We start from the raw sequence: 18865 nt of genomic DNA on the forward strand, positions 1-18865 counted from the left end.
AGCTGCTTCTCAGAGACCAGTGGGTTACGTCTTAAGTGAACGTAAACAACTGGGAGAAAATCTAATTTGTCTCAGCATATTAGATCTGTGCATTAGATCTTAAAGTAGTATCAACCTAATATACCTGGTTCTATGCTATTAATGTTAGTCAAACAACAAAAAAAAAAAGGAACACACTTCTCTTGACTGAATAACTTTAGTAGCTTTAATAAGAGATTTATATTTAATTCATATAGTGAAGGCGGTTACAGTCCTTTTGATTATTCAGTTGCTGTATTACAGTATTTCATTTTTGTTACTGTCTTTGTCATCTTTGTGTGTGTGTCCTGTTGTTTGCATTTTTGTTTTTATTTTTTAATAAAAAAAGATCAAATGAAATAACAAAAACAACTATGTTATGATATATATTGTTACTGTGAAATACAATTAGCTTATTATTTCCATTAAATAAGCTAATAATAATAATAATCAGCCACCCTATAAGTACAATTGAGTGCTTGACAAATAATATTGTAATTATGGACATTATCGTTTTTGTATTGTTTTATAAAAACATTTCTATGAATGTATGAAGGAAAACAGTATATTGTACGTGCTGAGATGGTTTTTCACAATTTATTTTTTAAATCAACTTTTTTTTTTTACCTTCATGGTTCATTCAAAGGTCATATTGGTCTGGCAAATATATGAATTTGTTGTTAGTTAATAAATTACTTTACAATGAACTAGTAATACATGTGGTTTAAATATATGGTTTTATTTAAAATATTTTAAATGTTATTTATTTATTTGCTATAGGACGATGCTCGATTTCATTATTGTCCCTTTGTCACCGAGATGTCCTCATACATCTTCCTCCTCCTTTCTCGTTCAGGTCTGTGATCTTCTGGTAATTTGTTTCTGCTCCTGAAAAATAATCAGGTAAATATTGCATACTTCATTTTTTTGCTTTCCTATCATTCCTATTTTTTCTAATTAGTCTTACTTCATAAAATTTAACCTGTCTGCACCAGTTTATCAAATGCTGCATGAAATGTCTGAGCAACAGCCAATCAGAACATCTCTGACATTTAATAGGTTGTTGTAAGAAACAGGATTTTAGACCAATGAGATTTCCCAGTGGGCGGGGCTAACCATTCTTAAGAAGTAGAATAGTAACCAAGTGTAAGAGTAAGTCGTTTTTTAAGTGTAGTTGTCTCCAGTCCTGTGCTTTTTTTTTTCTATCTGAGGTTTAAAAGTGGAATGAACTGGGCTTATCAGGTCATTTTGCTCTTTATGTAACTTTTGGCTGCTTTACATTCTGTACACTAAAAGCTACCTCAGCGTACTCCTGACGTAAAGACAGACAGAGTGAGAGAGAGCGAGAGAGAGAGAGAGGAGGTAACTTACATAAGCTGACCTGAGTGTCAGAGAGGCCAGTGGCAGGACACAATGTCATTTCTTTGATGCATGGCCTAGTTCCCATCTCATTGCTTTTTCCTTCATGAAACAGACTCTCTTTTGCTCAATTAGCCCAATAGATCAAAAAACAGCAGAACAGATGCATTTAGTTACATAATCACATACTTGCAGATCGCCACCCAATTGCCCCTTCCACTTCACTCAAAGGAAGCAATATCCAATTGGCTGACATGAATGTTCCCAGGGCAGGCTTCATCTGACACACTGTGCAGCCTTCTTCAGATCTTGAGAAGTGGAAATGCATGAAATTTACCACACGTAAAGAGGAATGTTAAGTGGAAATGGCTTTAATGCCCATTTGACGTCAAAATTTATTTTCTTCATGAACATTTTTTTTTCTTATTGAATGATTTGTGTACATTATGCAAATATTTTGCCTGACATTATTAATCTGTCTCAGTTTTACCCCGTCCTGTCCAACCACCTACTGTAAGTAGGGTTGCATTAGCTATTCGTAAAGTCTTAAATTTGAATGTGAAGTCCACACTTGTGGCTTAGTAACTGCTAGCTAGTTTATAACTACCTCTGTATTTAAAGGATAGGTTTGCTGAATTTCAACCAGCTTTATACTCTTTTCCATGTTACCTAGATATCCGTATATTTTTGTCAGCAAAGGTTTGACAGATGATGTAAAACGCATCATTTTGGGCCATCCGTCTGGTTTTTGACAGGTTCAGGGCTTTTAAACTACAAATCAAACATTCACATTTTTATATATCTGCTAATGGACAGTCAACAGATGGGTGGTGCCAAAATCAAAAGTGCATTATGGGTGTTGCGGTTTTTGGCAAAAGGGAACTCCATAGCCCTTTTTCTCTGTTTGCTCTAGATAAGGACAGATTTTTAATCTAGGCTTTCTCTGTAGGCAGTTCACTAGGTTTTGAAGCGGAGCCTTTAAGTTAATTTTAGATTTGCATGAAGACTCATGTCTATTATGATTCTCTCATTGTAAGATAGATGTGTTTCATATGAATGTTATGATGTTATGAAACGAATGCCAGTTATTTCACAGTCACAGTGAGATCTCTGAGGGCAGGCGCCTCCATTACACTAAATGAATTTGTTTTTGCATGTACTGATAGCACTAAATGCTTCCTCATCTCTTAATTGATTTTCTCATTCATCTCCGGGGAATGTTGTTCACAGTCATGGATGCTTCTTTAAGAGCCATGTTTCAAACAGGCAGCAGTGCGGACAATCCACCCCCATCTCCACCCGAAACTAAGACGTTGCCCTTAGAACTAATAATGGGTTTTAGCGCATGCTTCTCCGGTTGATCTGCTAAAACTATAAGTGCAAGCAGAACAAATCCCTGTAATGATTGCCTCAGGAGGGGAGCTAGTGCCACGCTAAGTATGTGTGTGTGTGTGTGTGTGTGTGTGTGTGTGTGTGTGTGTGTGTGTGTGTGAGTGTGCGTTTGTCAGCTCATAGTGCCACTCGCACAAATTATCTCCCCACTGTACATCTCCTCACAAACCTCTTTTCTGATTCATTCAATCAAACTATGCTCTCCACTCCTGTGTCTTGTGTAGTTATGTTTAGGTTTCCTGAGTCCCCAGTATATAGACATGTGAAAAAGAAAGGACATCTTATAGAATTCAATGGTTTTCCAAATCAGGACAGAATAAAAATCATCTGGTCCTTGCAGGTCCTACAATTTGGAAAATAAAACCTTAGATGAACAACAACACCGTGTCATAATTTATTTCAGAAAATTAAAGCCAATATGTTAAATCCGTGGGTGACAAACTAAGGACACCCTGTGATTCTTGCTTGTAGATCCACTTTTAGCAGCAGTTACTTGAAGTAATCATTTTCTGTATGACTTCATCAGTTTCTCACATCATTCTGGAGGTATTTTGGTCCACTCTGCTTGACAACGTTGCTCCAGTTTATTGAGGTTTGTGGGCATTTGTTTATACACAGCTCTCACCACAGCATTTCAGACAGGATGAGGTCTGGACTTTGGGCTGTTGCAACACCTTGATTCTTTTCTTTTTCAGTCGTTCTGTTGTAGATTTGCTGGTGTGCTTGGGATCATTGTCCTGTCGCATTACCCAGTTGTGGCCCAGCTTTAGCTGTCGGGTGGATGGCATCACATTTGACTCTAGAATACTTTGATATACAGAGGAGTTCATGCTCGACTCGATGACTGTGAGGTGCCCAGGTCCTGTGGCTACAAAACAAGCCTAAAATCATCAGCCCTCCACCAGCATGCTAGATTTTTGGTATGAGGTGTTTGTGCTGTTATGCTCTTTTGGCTTTCATCAAACATTGCGCTGTGCATTATGGCCAGACATCTCCACTTTGGTCTCGTCTGTTCAAAGGACATTGTTCTAGAAGTCTTATAGTTTGTTCAGATGCAACTTTTTAAACCTGCACTATCCTGCCATGTTCTTTTTAGAGAGAAGAGCTTACTTTGGCAACCCTTCCAAACATGCCATACTTACCTGGTCTTTTTCTAATTATACTGTCATAAACGTTATTGTTTTACATATTAAGAGGCCTGTAGAGTCTGAGGTGTAGTTATTGGGTTGTCTGCAATTACTCAGAGTATTCTATGGTCTAACCATGGGGTGAATTTCCTGGGAAGATTGGTGTCTGTCTTGAATGTCTTCCACTTGTGAATAATCTTCCTCACTGTAGAATGATGGACTTCAGTTTGTACAAGAGTACAGAGACAGGAGAGCCGGTTCTCGATTCTTCCTGTGCTATTCACTGTAATTTAACATTCATTTTTTTTATTTTGTGAATATCACAAAGTCTAAAGGTGCATCTGAAATCAAATCACATTCTGAATAGGTACTACAGTACATACATTTAATGAGGAATACATTTTACAGTCATTAAAAAGTGTGTTCTATATAGTATGAATGTAATCCCAATGTATTTCATCCACCATGTTGGCTTTGTCATGTGATCTGTGGCACCAGTTGCATCACTTCAGGGGGAAGTTGTGGCCTAATGGTTAGAGAGTTTGACTCCTAACACTAAGGTTGTGGGTTCGAGTCTCGAGCTGCCCACTACTCCGGGTGTGTGTTCACGGTGTGTGTTTTCACTGCTGTGTGTGTGCACTATGGATGGGTTAAATGCAGAGCACGAATTCTGAGTATGGGTCACCATACTTGGCTGTATGTCTCTTCTTCTTCTTCTTCTTCTTCTTCTTCTTCTTCTTCTTCTTCTTCTTCTTCTTCTTCTTCTTCTTCTTCTTCTTCTCCTTCTTCTTGTCTTTAAGTGCGTCTCTTCCTCCTTTCCTCCTCCCTCCTCCTCCTCCTCCTCCTCCTCCTCCTCCTCCTCCTCCTCCTCCTCCTCTGCCATCCACAGCTCCTTTCCTATGGCCCTATCTCTTAGGAAGTAGTGGTTTATCAAACGCAAATCTTATTCGTCACATCAACTTTTCAGCATTGTATATATTTTCACAATATTTGTTATTGCGGGAACAGGCCTATAGACTTTAAAGAAATGTGACTGGTATCTGGTATTTTAACTTTAGGAATTAATTTGATGTTTAATAAAAAAAAATAATTAAAAGAAATCCAAAATAATAATTGACATGAGTGAACATTTACGGTTAAGTCCCCAAACAGAGCACATAATGTTTTTAATGGAGCATGTTTTAAGCGTGTTATCAAGTTGAAACTAGCTGAAGTTAGAATTTGCTTTGGTTTTTGGCCTTTTTTAACACTTTATCGATAAGGGACAGGAAATAATAGTGAGAAGAACAGGGTCAGAAATGGCACAAGGTTGTATAACGTGTCAAAATACATGTATTAACCACCAAGCCATTCTCTATTTTTGTTTTTAAAAAGACACTCCATCTTTACTCCAGTTTAGAAATTTCTAAAATATTATTTTTCACTTGAATTTACATAGACTTTCCAAAAAGACCCTATGTTAAGTGATATAGTAGTTCTTCTTCCCCAGCCTGCCTCGATACTGTCGGAAACATGTTCTTCTCAAACAGAACTGAGGCATCAGTTGTACGTGTTCATGTGTGCGTGTGTTTGAGAGCTGACACATGCCCAGTGGTGTTTGTTTTTCAGGGCATGATCTGACCGCTGCTCGGAATTCCATCTCGCTGGCCATCTGAGAGATGAGCTTCAGGGTCTTCTTAAGTAACTCAACTATACCCTGTACCAGTGCTCTGTGCTCACAGCCGGATATTTGTTTTGTTGTTGTTGTTGTTTTTGTGAGGCTGTAGGTCTCCATGTACACAACACAGTCCAAATGCTAATCATTTTTAAGTAGTTCAACTTTAGTCATGCTACTCTGTTGAGTAGCTATGCTATCAAAAACTATTTCATGTTGTATTCATTGGTAAAGCAAGTACAGTACAGCTAGTAGTAAGTGAAGACTACTTACTTACTTTTATTTAAAGGAAATTATATGTGTTAAGTATTCCCCAAGGGTCATTAATTTGTCAATTCATTCAGCAAAACTACTGGCTTTTAAAGCCATTTCTCAGGTTAAACAAACCATAGTGGATTAGGTACTCATGACACAACCCACCTGTTCCGTGAGATGTGTGCGGTCCCCAGACACCTATTCACTGAAGGAACTCTGACTTTACTTGAAAGCAGAACATTCCCATTGCTCTCTTTCCGTAGCTGTCATATATACTGTCAGAGCATGTTTGCATTAAAAAACGACAGTATTATGTTCAGATATATTCTACAGATATTTATCTTAGGTTGCTTTACAGAAGTCATAATATCCTTTTGAAAGTATGCCATTATAATGGGTTATTTTTAGCAAAGCAGTGCTGCAGGTTTGAATTGAAATTATTCTCTCAGCAGAAAGTTCAGTTTGTACATGTGCATGTTTATATATATATGTGTATATATATATATATATATATTATATATATATATATATATATATATATATATATATATATATATATATATATATATAATATTAAAAATAAGTCTTTTTTATGTTCATCAAGACTACATTTGTTTGATTAAAATATAGTGAAATAGGTAATATTGTGAAATATTATCACAATTTAAAATGACTGTTTTTTATTTTAATATATTTCAAAATATAATTTATTCCTGTGATGGCAGAGCTGATTTTTTTTTTATTCCTGTGATTGCAGAATATTACTCCAGTCTTCAGTGTCACTCGATCCTTCAGAAATAATTCTATTTTTTAACAGTGAACAGTAACAATTGGTTTTTTTCCACCGTGTGGTACGACCCTGCTCGGCTCGCGTTTCCACTGCAGTTTAGGGCCGCTTTAGAGTGGGGGGATTGTTCACATGTCTTAATTGTTGCGCCGCCTCTAACGTTTCATTCCGCGTCGCCCCATCAAGCTGGATCCGCTCCTCTGCTATCAATGAGAGGAACGTTGTACTTCCTCAACAGAAACAGCCATTTTTGGTTGTTAAAAAAGGTGTGCTCATTCAAAACAATTGCGTTCGATCCTTCGCTGGCTGTGCTGATTTAGGCCCCGTTTACACTGGTGCATTTTCGTTTTAAAACGTATAACTTTCGCTACGGTTAGGCCTATCGTTTACACTACTCCGGCGTTTTCGACCCTCGAAAATGGAGACTTTTGAAAACGCTGCAGACCCCGTTTTAGTTTGAAAACTCTGGGGTTGCGTTTCAGTGTAAATGGACCAAAACGAAGACTTTTGAAAACGATGGCGTGGCTGCCAACATTCGCTCTGCGTATCCTTGACGACGTGTAAACAATAATATCATGTGCATTGTTGTATCCATAGATGTATACATAGATTCCCCATTCGATCGCTCCAAGCACGTAGACGCATCCGCGATCTAAATAATAGGGAATCTACCTATTCATATTGATTCATATCTATGGCTGGACCTGCATGAATGGTCACGTGACATGCATTTTAGGTTGTGTAGTGTAAACGGAGATCGTTTCTGAAACGCAGCAGAAACGCCAGTGAAGATAAGGAACGTTTTTCATTTTAAAAACGCTATTTTAAAATGAAAACACACTAGTGTAAATGGGGTCTTAAATCTAGTTGTTCCGCTGTGTCTTGTGTCGCAAGTTCATGATCATCAATGATCATCAGAGTTTACACATCACGTTTTGGTAACGGTACCGTTCACTTGGTACCTCAACCAAGGTGGTACTAAAAAAAGTAACAGGTACTGAACCCAGTGGAAAACCCCCCAAAAGTGAACCGTACCGAACCATATCTGCCGCACCATGCAGTGGAAAAGCGCCAAATGAAATGTATTTAGCATCCAACCAGAAGTTAAAATAGTAATTTGTTTATAAATATATGTATATTTAAAATATTACTATCGATTTATAATAAGTGCAATGTATAGAGAAGGTTGTGTTCGAGAAAGCGGAGACCAGCCCAGTGGAAATGACAAGGCGTACAAATATAGAAGTTGTATTGTACTGAGAATGAGGTATATACTGTATGTTCAGTGACAATTGCAGCACAGAAGATATCGTAATTAGTCAGAAATCTGCAAGAAACAAGAATGAGATTGAGATATCGGAGCAAGTTACCATGGTAGTGCAAATGTCAAGTGAGCAAATTTACAGAAAACAGCTATATTATTGCACAGTGCAGGTTTTTTTTCTTACTTTCACTTTTGATCAGTTAATATATCCTTGCTGAATAAAAGTAATAAATTATTTAAAAGCGTTTACTGACTCCATACTTTTCAACAGTAGTGTTATAATTCTAAACATTTTTATATTTGTTATATTAAGACTACAATTTTATTTCAGATTGAAAATTCCAGTGTGGAAACTCAGTTCCATGTACGTTTATACCCTCCTTGGTAATTTGCAGGCAAGTAAATAAATATTTGTGAAAATCAAAAAAAAAAAAAAAAAAAATTAAAGAAAAAAAGTCTCCAACCATTCCTTGAAGCTATTTTAGATTAATGTGATGGCAGGCGAGTGAGCAGTATCAGCTGCGGAACATGGTTGTGTGTAGCGGCAGCAGGAAGAAGGGAATTATAGCAAGTGTACGCCTGGGGCCAGTGTGTCTGACAGGGCCTGTGCAGGGGGCTCAGTGCAGGGTTCCTTGTTTTGCTCTTAGACTGTTTGTTGCTTCTTTGGATTCCTGGCTCTAAGTTGTTGTTCTCAGGCCAAATTCTCATCGCGCACACAGAGCGAGTCAAAGAATGAGCACTGAGTCCTGCTGCCAGCTGACTTTGAAGAACAACCCGAGCATTCCATGGCAGCCATCGCCGTTACTGGTTCCCTGGGAGAGACGCTCTGAGGGGGAGCATTCTCCATGAAATGCTAATGTTAGATACTTCACTGAGCTGGAAATTCCCATGCCATTGGTTAATCCATCACCTCCTTTCCTATATTTTACAGAGAAGTCATTTGTCTCTTCACACTTTTTTAAAATTCTGTTTAAGCTCTTTGCCCTCATCAGTCAAGAAGAATTGTTAGTGACATTTTTTGCTTAATTGCTAGAGCAATTACAAAATAGAGTGAAAAATGTATTTTTTTTTTAAATGCTAGATATTTATTGTTTGATGATAAAATGTTTTTTTTTTTTTTTTTTTTTTTTTTACTCCAACGATTTCTGTTTAATTTGCTTAAAATTAATTTTATGATGGGATGCAGATGAATGAGAAATTACTAAATAATGTTATAATGTTAATAATTTTATATAAAATATTATTTTTAAAGTTCATTTTATGTCTGAAATACCTCTTTTGGTAATACCTTACTTTTTATAGAAGTTATTTGCTATAATTTAATTTATTATATTATTTTTCGTAAATTATAAAAAAAAAATATTTAAAATTATTATGTAATCTCCTAAATTTTAGTCTCAAAAGTTTTAAAATGAATAGTTTATTATCCTCAAAGTTGGCAAAGAAGGAAGTGTCTAAAAAAACTCTTAAAGGGATACTCCACCCTAAAATGAAAATTTTGTCATTAATCGCTCTTCTGTGTCAGTCCATGCCATAAGGATGTGCTGTTTTATTTCAAATCAAAGCTAAATACACATACAAACATGACATCCTTGTGGTGCGGATGACACAGAAGAGCATACACAACATACAGGGATATGGAGAGACACAGAGGAATTATTGAATGAGGTTATTTTTGTTTTCTTCGCTTACAAAAAGTGTTCCCGTCACTTTATATAACCCAGATTGCACATCTGATGGCAGATAGGGTATTCTGATGACGACTTTCATACCTTTTATGGACCTTGATACTGTTATTGACTTGGCAGTCTATGGGACAGTCTCAACCCTCCAGGTTTTCATCCAAAATATCTTAAAATTGTGTTCCGAAGACGAAAGGAGCTTTTACGTGTTTGGAACGACATGGGGTTAACAACCTCAACCACCTTTGAGTGGCTCTTTTCTGAGTCTCCCCAAGTCATCCCAACTTTGCACCCTGTCCCTCAGGGTTAGCCCAGACAACCCTGTGGGAGAAAACTAATTTCAGCTGCTTGTACTTGCAATCTCATTATTTCGGTCATTACCCAAAGCTCATGACCATAGGTGAGGGTTGGTACATAAAATGACTGGTAAATCGAAAGCTTCGCCTTTAGGCTTAGCTCTATCTTCGCCACGATGGCCCAATACAACTGCATTACTGCTGCCGCTGCACCGATCTGCCTGTCAATCTCATGCTCCAGCCTACCCTCACTCGTGAACAAGACCCCAAAGGTACTTGAACTCCTCTACTTGGGGAATCAACTCACTACCTGAAGTGCACCCTTTGCCCATTGATAACCATGGCCTCAGATCTGGAGGTGCTGACCCTCATTCCTGCCATTTCACACTTGGCCGCAAAACTATGGTTTGCAGTTTGCGATTTTTAAAAAAGATTTTTTTTATACAAGCTTATTTAATTTATGTAAATGTCCACTCAGTAGGACACTGTTGTTCATGATGAATCTCTAATTTGGAGACCAAGTCAATTGCTTTAAAGTCTAAGAGAAGTCTCAATTAATTTTTTAAAGACTTAATATATATATATTAATATAAGTTCTGTCATCGTTTACTCACCCTCAAGTTGTTCCAATCCTGAGTTTCTTTCTTCTGTTGAACACAAAAGAAGGTATTTTGAACAATGCTGGTAACCAGACAGTTGCTGGTCCCCACTGACTTCCATAGTATGGAAAAAAAAATAACTCTGGAAGGCAATAAGGGCCAGAAGCTTCTTGAGTCTTTTGGACACTCTCTCCAAATCCAAATACAAAACATCAGCTGAGGCCACTCTATATTTTATGATCATCTTTTATTATTTGAAACAGGTTTGTTAAAAATGTTGAGAATACATGTCAAAGATTTATTATTTGGTAAAAGTAAAACAATTAAAATTAATTAACAGAGAAAACTTTTATAGAAGAAAAAAATGTATAGAAGAAAAAAAAAACAACTAGAACAGAGGAAACAAGACAGACATAAATTCACTAAAATGCATAATAAATAAATAACTACTTAGTTTGATGTAACACAGTTCCTGTCCTGTTTTACTTGGAGAAACACAGTCTTGACAAAAGTGTGCTTCATTTGTTGTGGCATCTATTACAGTACAAAGTGGCTGCACATCATTAACTTCGAATCTGAGTTTATTGGTGGAATGAGGCCGACAGTTCATTCATTCTTTCCTTTCGTGTACTTTCCCTTTCACATCCGGCACCAGTGATGCTGATTATGACGTTTGAAAGCAAATTCATTCTTTTCTTCTTCAAACCTGCCTTTCCAGATGAAGAACTCTATTAGATGAGGGGAGATGAAACGTGGCGGTTAAGAGTCTGATGTACTCAAACGGTCCACATCCTCTCCCATTTGCTGTTTTGCATGTGATATTTATCTTGCAGATACTATTAAAAACAGATGAAGCGTTCTTTGACTGATAGACAGAGTGGCTGCGTGGCGTTAAAGCAGAGAGATGATTATCATGATCTGATATTGACACCTCATTACGTTCATACTCCTGAACAGAGGATGCAAAAAACTTTCTTTCTGTGTCAAAGAGTTAACTGTGGTGGTGTTCTGTGCTCTTAACAGTTCTGCTTGAGGCAAGGCGAGTTATCTTTCCTCTGTTTTAATAAAGTCATTCTGAAGCGACTGGCATGTCAAAGTTGGTCAAATGATTAAAAGAGTTAATGCCTCACCTCTAACTTTACCTATCCATACAAATGTGAAGCATGTGTGTGTGTGTATATATATATATATATTATATATATATATATATATATATATATATATATATATATATATATATATATATATATATATATATACATATTATACACACACAGTATATCAGATACACACCCATATGATTTTACCGGTTCTGTAGCTTGTGAATAAAAGAAAAAACATCTGTGTGGAGTTTGTATGTTCTCTCTGTTTTTTTTTTTTTTGTATTGTGAAGTGAAAGGAATGAATAGCGATTCTCTCTTTGCACGGACACAAAGACCTCTTTGCAAAGTTATTTGTATTCGAGTTCGTGATCACCAGGATCAATGGCACAGATATACTGTAATTATTATTTGAATAATCCTGGCCTTTTTTTTCTGCTCTCTTGGTCGCATAGCAGGCTCATAATTGTATGGCTGTGGTCCGTTATACATTTACAATTTCCTCAGTGTCAGAGCTGTCATTGCAATCCATTGCTTTCCTATTGTTTAAAATAACTCCATTACATCACTTCTGGTTTTGGCATTTTTCAGATGCGAAAGTAAAATTTTCACACAAAAATTACTCCAGAAGCCTCAAGTAGCATATTTATAAGCGTATTTTAAACAAAATCTAGTTCCTACAAATTTTTTCTATGCATTGGCTAGGTCTCTAACCTGCAATATCACCCAGCAGCCATTTTCACAAGTCTTGATCAGTTTTAAGTTTTTGATGTGTATCAGCTCTATGAGATTGTTAGCAAATATTATTTCAGTCCTGACATGTTCACATCTATGATATCTTGGGTTGTACCGGTGAAGATTTCAGAGGTAAATCCCTCCTCCCTGCTACTTACCACAGTTGGTAACATCCTCAGCAGTACCATGGCTCGGTCCATGGTCGATACAGGACAGATGCTGTGCTTGAGAAGTCAAATAAGGTGAGTGTCTCATCACAGTTAAATATGTAGCTGGATAAAAGGAGCACAGACATGATGTTGGACTGAATTGAACAAACAAGCTGTAAATGTCTGCGGACAGCATGAGAGATTTGGAATATTAGATTACTGACACATGCCTAAGAATGTTTATGGGATGTGAGGGAAATCAGAGTAGATTTATTGCATGGATTATACATCTACGAGTGGGTCTGAGTTTTGTTATAAGCCATCAGTTAAGCGCCGACAGCCATCGGTCAATTAAGAATTACAGGCCAGGAAAACAACCAAAGGTTTTGAACTTCCTCAATAATCCTCTTTGGCTGTGACAGGGGTCAGTGTACTGCGCAGCGAGTTATGATGGGGTGAAGGATTAATATGGTCTCTCCCGTTAAATGTGTCCACAAGTACTCGGCTTTTAACCTGACATCTCAGACGGCTGTCGCCGGGCAGGCTTTGGGCTGCTTTTATACTTATCGCCTGATTTGAAAGACAGATGTGTCACTGATGTCCAAATGTGTCCAATTTTCTGACTTACATCATCACTTGCATTCTTCTGGTAATGACGGGTGCTTTCAGGCACTTTTCACCCATTGTATAAAACTGGCTCAAGTTTTACAAATAGGGATGTGCATATACAAACAAACTTAAGAAATTTAAGGATTTAAACAGTGACGGTTTTTTTTTTTTGTGTTTGTGATTTGAACTTGTTTTGTTTATCTATACTTGAAAATGTCTTACTATTAATACGTGATGATGCACAACAACAAAGTTTCTGGGTTCATTTCTCAGGGAAACACACACACACACACACACACACACACACAAAAACACTCAAAAAAAAAAATTGTCTAGTTTTAATTAATTCTCGAAAATCTTTTTCATAATTCTAAGTAAATATTGTTCTTTTGAACTTTCTGTTCATTAAAGAATTGATTGCGTTTCTACAAAACAATTAAGCAGCACAACTGTTTTCAACTAATTTGTTTCTTGTTTTCCCACTGGTCAGCCAAACAGATTATTGGATGAGCCACACTTTGTACAGTATTTGAGATAGGAATGAAATCAAATTTGCAAAAATGTTATTGGTGTTATTGTTAATAATTCATCTATGCATATATTTTGTTATTCATTATTTTGACCTTGTAAACTTTAATCAAAATGTCATAAACAGGTTTTCTTGTGATCTGAATTTTCTTTTCTGACAAATGCAAGACCATGTTTTAGCTAGGCCAGATGCATTCAGATCTGCACTATGCAATGGCCTCTTTTCACAATCCAATCAACAACTGATGGGTAAAATCAAGCCCCACCCTACAATCACAGTGTGGAAGGTGCTGTATGTTGATTGCAGTTTCCATTTCATGGCCTGTATGCAGGAGCACAGTAAGCAATTCTTGGGCCCGGTACAAAATGGAAAGGCCGGTTTTGGGTTCCCATTGTTCCTTTTTCTTATTGGCGACTCTGTTGTATGATTTTTTGGTACAGTGCATTTTGGTACAGCCCAACCTGTGCCTAGATGTAGGGACAGTTTCTTCATTAAATATCTGAGGCCTTGTAGAATAGGCCATGAAGAAAGCAGAGGGATCGAGTGGAGCTCTTCACTCTCTCTTGGCCAGCAGTACTTACCCAAAGTGCCAGGCAAGCCAGCAAAAAACTGCCCATAAAATTTTTCTTGAATTCAGTCACTCTGTACTTTAGCAGCCTGGCTATGGGTCAGTTCTCTCTACTGCACTCAGACTGATGAAAATGAAGATGTTTCAGACATCTTCCTACTTCTAATTCCAAGTGCAGATTTTTTTTTTAAAGCTCAAATGATTCCCACATAAGCCTGGTTCTTTCAAGAATAGATTTCAACATTTCTTTAAAGTATTTCATGGTGATGTCTTCTGTATGTAAGCATGAAGGTGTCATTCAAGGTGGCCTTCAAGTTCACCTGGGCAGCACCTATTTGTTCCAGCTTGAAATCGTCTTTTGCTTTGTCATGGAACTCAGCAGATTTATCTCAGCCCTTTTTGTTGAAAAGTTTAGGCTGAATTAAATGGCTTTTGTGTACTCCTAAAGACTTTACAGAGCACTAAACAATTTTCCTAGAAGCATTCGGATGGCAGGGGTTCTCCACTTGTAAAGCTTTGAGCTTCTTAAAATATCATCAGCCCTTCTCAGTCTGGAGGGAGAGTTTTTGTTGTTGATATGGATGTTGCGGGACAACTTAAAGCAGTATACTGTATAACAGGGTGATTAAGGTAGTGTAATGAGGTTTAATTGAAATAATGAGGATGAAATAATGAGCTGTTTACCCTACAGCCCTCTGCTGTTTTTCATGAGGCAGAGGAAGAAAACTGTCATATATGAAGAGGTGCAAGGTCAGGATGTGGTACAAAAGGCCACTGAATTAGAGGAGATCTGTATGTCACATTTCAACTTGCATAATTAAATGATTAAACTGAACTGTCTCACTTATAGAAAACCACCAAAAACAAACAAACATTAAAAAAATTTAATTTCATGAATGCCAGATTTTTAACACTCTCTTTATTGAAAATATCAAAAACAAAGAACATTTATATGACATATATAGGCATGTTTTTCACATCTGATTCAGTAAACTGACTCATTCCATATGAGAGTCCTGATCTATTTGTACATGTGATGTCACCACTCGTCCAAGCTGTCCAACATTATTAATTTTATCTTATGTTAGTACTGAATGTAATTGTTGTATATGGAACCAACCGCAAGTTCTCTCACTTTCTTTCCAGTTTTCTCTTCCAATTCTCCATTGAAAGTTGAATCCAACTGTCATTAACTAACCATGTATGCAACGAGCAACCAAGATTGAGTCTTGCGGTGTGACTCCATGGCCTTTCTGCAAATATATTTCATTTGAGTTAATGAATGCAGTGTAAATGCTGTTGGTTTCCAGGTAATAAAAATAATTACCAATTACCAAACTGATTTATGGGACGACGGACTATTGATTTTCTTTTTTCTTTTTTTAATAGCGTTTTTTTTATTTATTTTTTTTAACCCGCATTGTAAATCTTGGTAGTGCTGACAACCAGTAATATATTGAATTTATTGTCACAGACTCATGACTGTTTGTGTGTTCAGGGTCACAGTGCAATTTCTCTTCATAGTATTGATGCGTGTGTGTAGTTCTGGTGAGTGTGTTTGTTTAAACTTTCTTTATTGCAAAGCTGATCCACTTTAGGAGACCCAAATTATCTTTAAAATAATTCTGGGTGGACATAAGGATCATGTCTTTTCACATGGCCCTTCATACAGATTTCTACCCACTCAGATACATACTTCCTCTTCTCACATCTCAGCATGGAGAAGGACTGATCTGAGTCATCTGAAAGCACACCAAGCCATAGCGAGAGAAGAACTCTCTTAGTATTAATAGCAGACTTCTGCTGTGAACCTGCAGTGAGAAGAAACACTCAAATGATGTTCCCGGCCTGGGCTTTAACCTTTAATGTTTTAATCATTCCAGAAATGAGTGCAGTTGATTAAAAGATGAAGGCTGGAGCTCGCGCTGTACTCCCTTTAGTCAGAACAGGTTGCTATCTAAATCATCTTTAAGATTAGCGTGTCAATCATTTAGAATGTCTAAACTAACACACTTGGGTATACATGTTACAAGAAAATATTTAATGTTTGAAAATGAAGACAGTATGACATAAATATTATTACTGTAATTTTACAGTTGTACTAGAAAAAAAAAAATCTTCATTTTCAAACATTAAACATCAAACCTATATTTTGACGGAAACCCATAGGGAGCCCTTAAAGCTTCTCATTTGTTGACAATTGTTTTTTTTCTTTTTGGTTTTGATTTTTCTTAAAGAAAAAAAGTGTGCCATGCTTCACTTTGAAACACGCAGTACATAAATTTATTTACTTAATTCACAGCCTTTGCCATGTGATGATGGCATTGAGCCATATTGCGATTTTGATTTTATTTCGATATATTGCGCAGTCCTAGTTTTTTTGTAAAAAAAAAAAAAAATATATATATATATATATATATATTTTGGACTGGAAATTTATTGGCATTCTATCTTAGAAACCTAGATATAATTGTAAATCTGTCCAAGAGGATGTTTTTGTTCTATTTATTTTTTTTCTCTCTCTCTCTCTTTTCCCTTTCATACAGGAAATAGAAAAGACAGTGTGTGTGTCTAATACTGTATGTATTGTACACCACTGACCACAATGGCAAGAACTTTCTCAGAACAAGTTCTAAACTTGATTGGCTGATTTTAGTCAATTTCCAAGAGACACAGGCCTTGATTTTTATCAGATCACTTGGAAACAAGGTTTATATTTAAATGTGTTTTTTGCAGGTTAAACTTTTGTTTTTTACCATTACTAAATAGTCAATAAATTTCTCTTTTCAAGTAATTTGCACTCTCAGTTTCTGCATAGATGTGGACTTTTAGTTCTTAACTACTTTTCATATTTACTTGGCTTGTGTTGCATGCATAAGTACAACATAAATATTTCTTTTCTATTCTGCTTTCAAGTAAAAAGCTGTTAGTTTTCATTCAGAAAGGACATCCTGCAAATTAATAAGACTCATTAAGGCTTGAAAACGTCACTTTGTCTAATGCCATTTTCTGTATAATTGTTAGAATTGTATTTTAATGCTCTCATATTGCTCAAGCAATGTCACTTATCCTCCAATGACCTATGAATGCTTGTTTATAACTTTCAAATGATTGTTCCCTCATTTGTTTTTGTGTTTGTTTATGGGTCGAAGTCAGATCACCTTGGGGTCTGTTGAGGTGAACGGCGCTGACATGTGTCAATCTTTAACAGTCACTTTAAAGGTGGTAGGCACGAATCCCTAAGATGTTCTATCACACCACTGGCTGTCTCCAAAATCAAAACCCGCTTATTATGCAAGCTGTCCAAATCCATTTGATTCCTTCCTTTGCCAATATGGAGCTGTCACTCTCTATCAAATGCTGATATTTATATTTACCATTTTACACTGTGAAACTCTGGATCCCTGTCACAGGGGAGCTGAATTGGAGAGTCCCAAAAAACCATGAATCCATAAAGGCACTTGAGAAACATTCTGACAAGCTGTGAAGACGTGAAATTTTTATGGGTTTGATAAACATGTTTTGTTATCAGGGGAATTGAATGCATATTTTTTTAAAACAGACATGGAAGAGAGCCGATACTTCAGGCCTGTTTGGAGGTCTCAACCTTTAAAAATCAACATGGGGTAGCGTATCTCTTGATGTCCTCGCACGAAATGATCAAATGCCAACATGGCTTAAAAATGCTCAGCAGGCAGTATGCTAAACATGGCGAGGGTCTGCCTTCATCTTGATTTGCCTGGCGAACGAGGCCTTTTCCATGTCTGCCGCAGATGGGAGGGGGAATTGAGATCTCCTCCATATTAGTGATGCATTGTTTTAATCCCATTTGTAATGCCTATCAAACGGCATGAGCTTTCTCAAACACTAGGCTAATTTGGAAAACAAATCAGTGGTGGGCTTGTCATTTGATTAGTGCTGGTTTTATTAGGCTTCCTTATTAACCTAATTAGCTCTTTGTAAGAATGAGATATCTGCCCAGGGGATGTGGCCAATGGAGAGACTGACCTCCAACGCGACTGACCCTGCATCAGCTAAATGAATCCTAGCAGATGTAGATGCCAACAGCCGACCCTTAATCCCCTTTCACACACTGCGAGTCCGGAAAATACACGGGTAATGTGTCCCGGCAATTGTACCCGGGTCGCTAGATTTTGTCCCTTTCACACTGCCAGTGATTTCCCCGGAATCTGTTCGTGCGTTCACAACACAACCCGTAAAGGACCCGTAATGACACGTGACATCAGGATGTGACGTGTTATGTACGAGTTGAAAACGCTAGGCATGTTAACTTTCACTTAACTGGCGAACGATCTCAGCTTCAGCGCGGATAGTGAGGAGCGAACTAATCACCTCCAAATTACACTTTGCTCATATTTTTTCGTTGCGGATGTTGATCTGCTTTCAAAACACCCGGTAAAAGAGTCGCACGATAATGTGTGTCATCACGACGACACACCCTTTACGGCATTGGTTCTGGCTTTTGTTCACACAGAGCTCGTTCCGGGACTGAACCGGGCAATGTTACTAAGTCCCCACTAAGACGTGTTTGCGTTCACACAGAAGGTGATCCAGCAGTTTTCCGGCAATTTTCTGGGACCAACGTGCAGTGTGAAAGGGGCTTTTGTGTGTGTGTGTGTGTGTGTGTGTGTGTGTGTATACAGACCCTCCCTCCCCCCTGTATCAGATAATATAAAGAGACAGTTTGAGATTGTTATCTGCAATAAACGCTGAATTGCCGG

At 37.3% G+C, this 18865-nt stretch overlaps 1 protein-coding gene across 3 annotated transcripts in view; it reads left to right on the top strand.

Annotated features, from left to right (window-relative positions):
• Positions 1-18865, top strand: part of LOC122145317 (LIM domain containing preferred translocation partner in lipoma) — an 81182-nt gene that overhangs the window by 31344 nt on the left and 30973 nt on the right. For 2 of the 3 annotated variants that reach the window (XM_042758259.1, XM_042758260.1), the window contains exon 2: positions 875-921. The exons of the other annotated variant lie outside the window; for it this stretch is intronic. The gene's annotated coding sequence lies outside the window, so the exon portion shown is untranslated. The remainder of the gene's footprint in view (positions 1-874; positions 922-18865) is intronic. 3 annotated transcript variants of the gene reach the window in all.

The sequence above is a fragment of the Cyprinus carpio genome, chromosome A6 (genome assembly GCF_018340385.1).
Source record: "Cyprinus carpio isolate SPL01 chromosome A6, ASM1834038v1, whole genome shotgun sequence".
Taxonomy (NCBI): domain Eukaryota; kingdom Metazoa; phylum Chordata; class Actinopteri; order Cypriniformes; family Cyprinidae; genus Cyprinus; species Cyprinus carpio.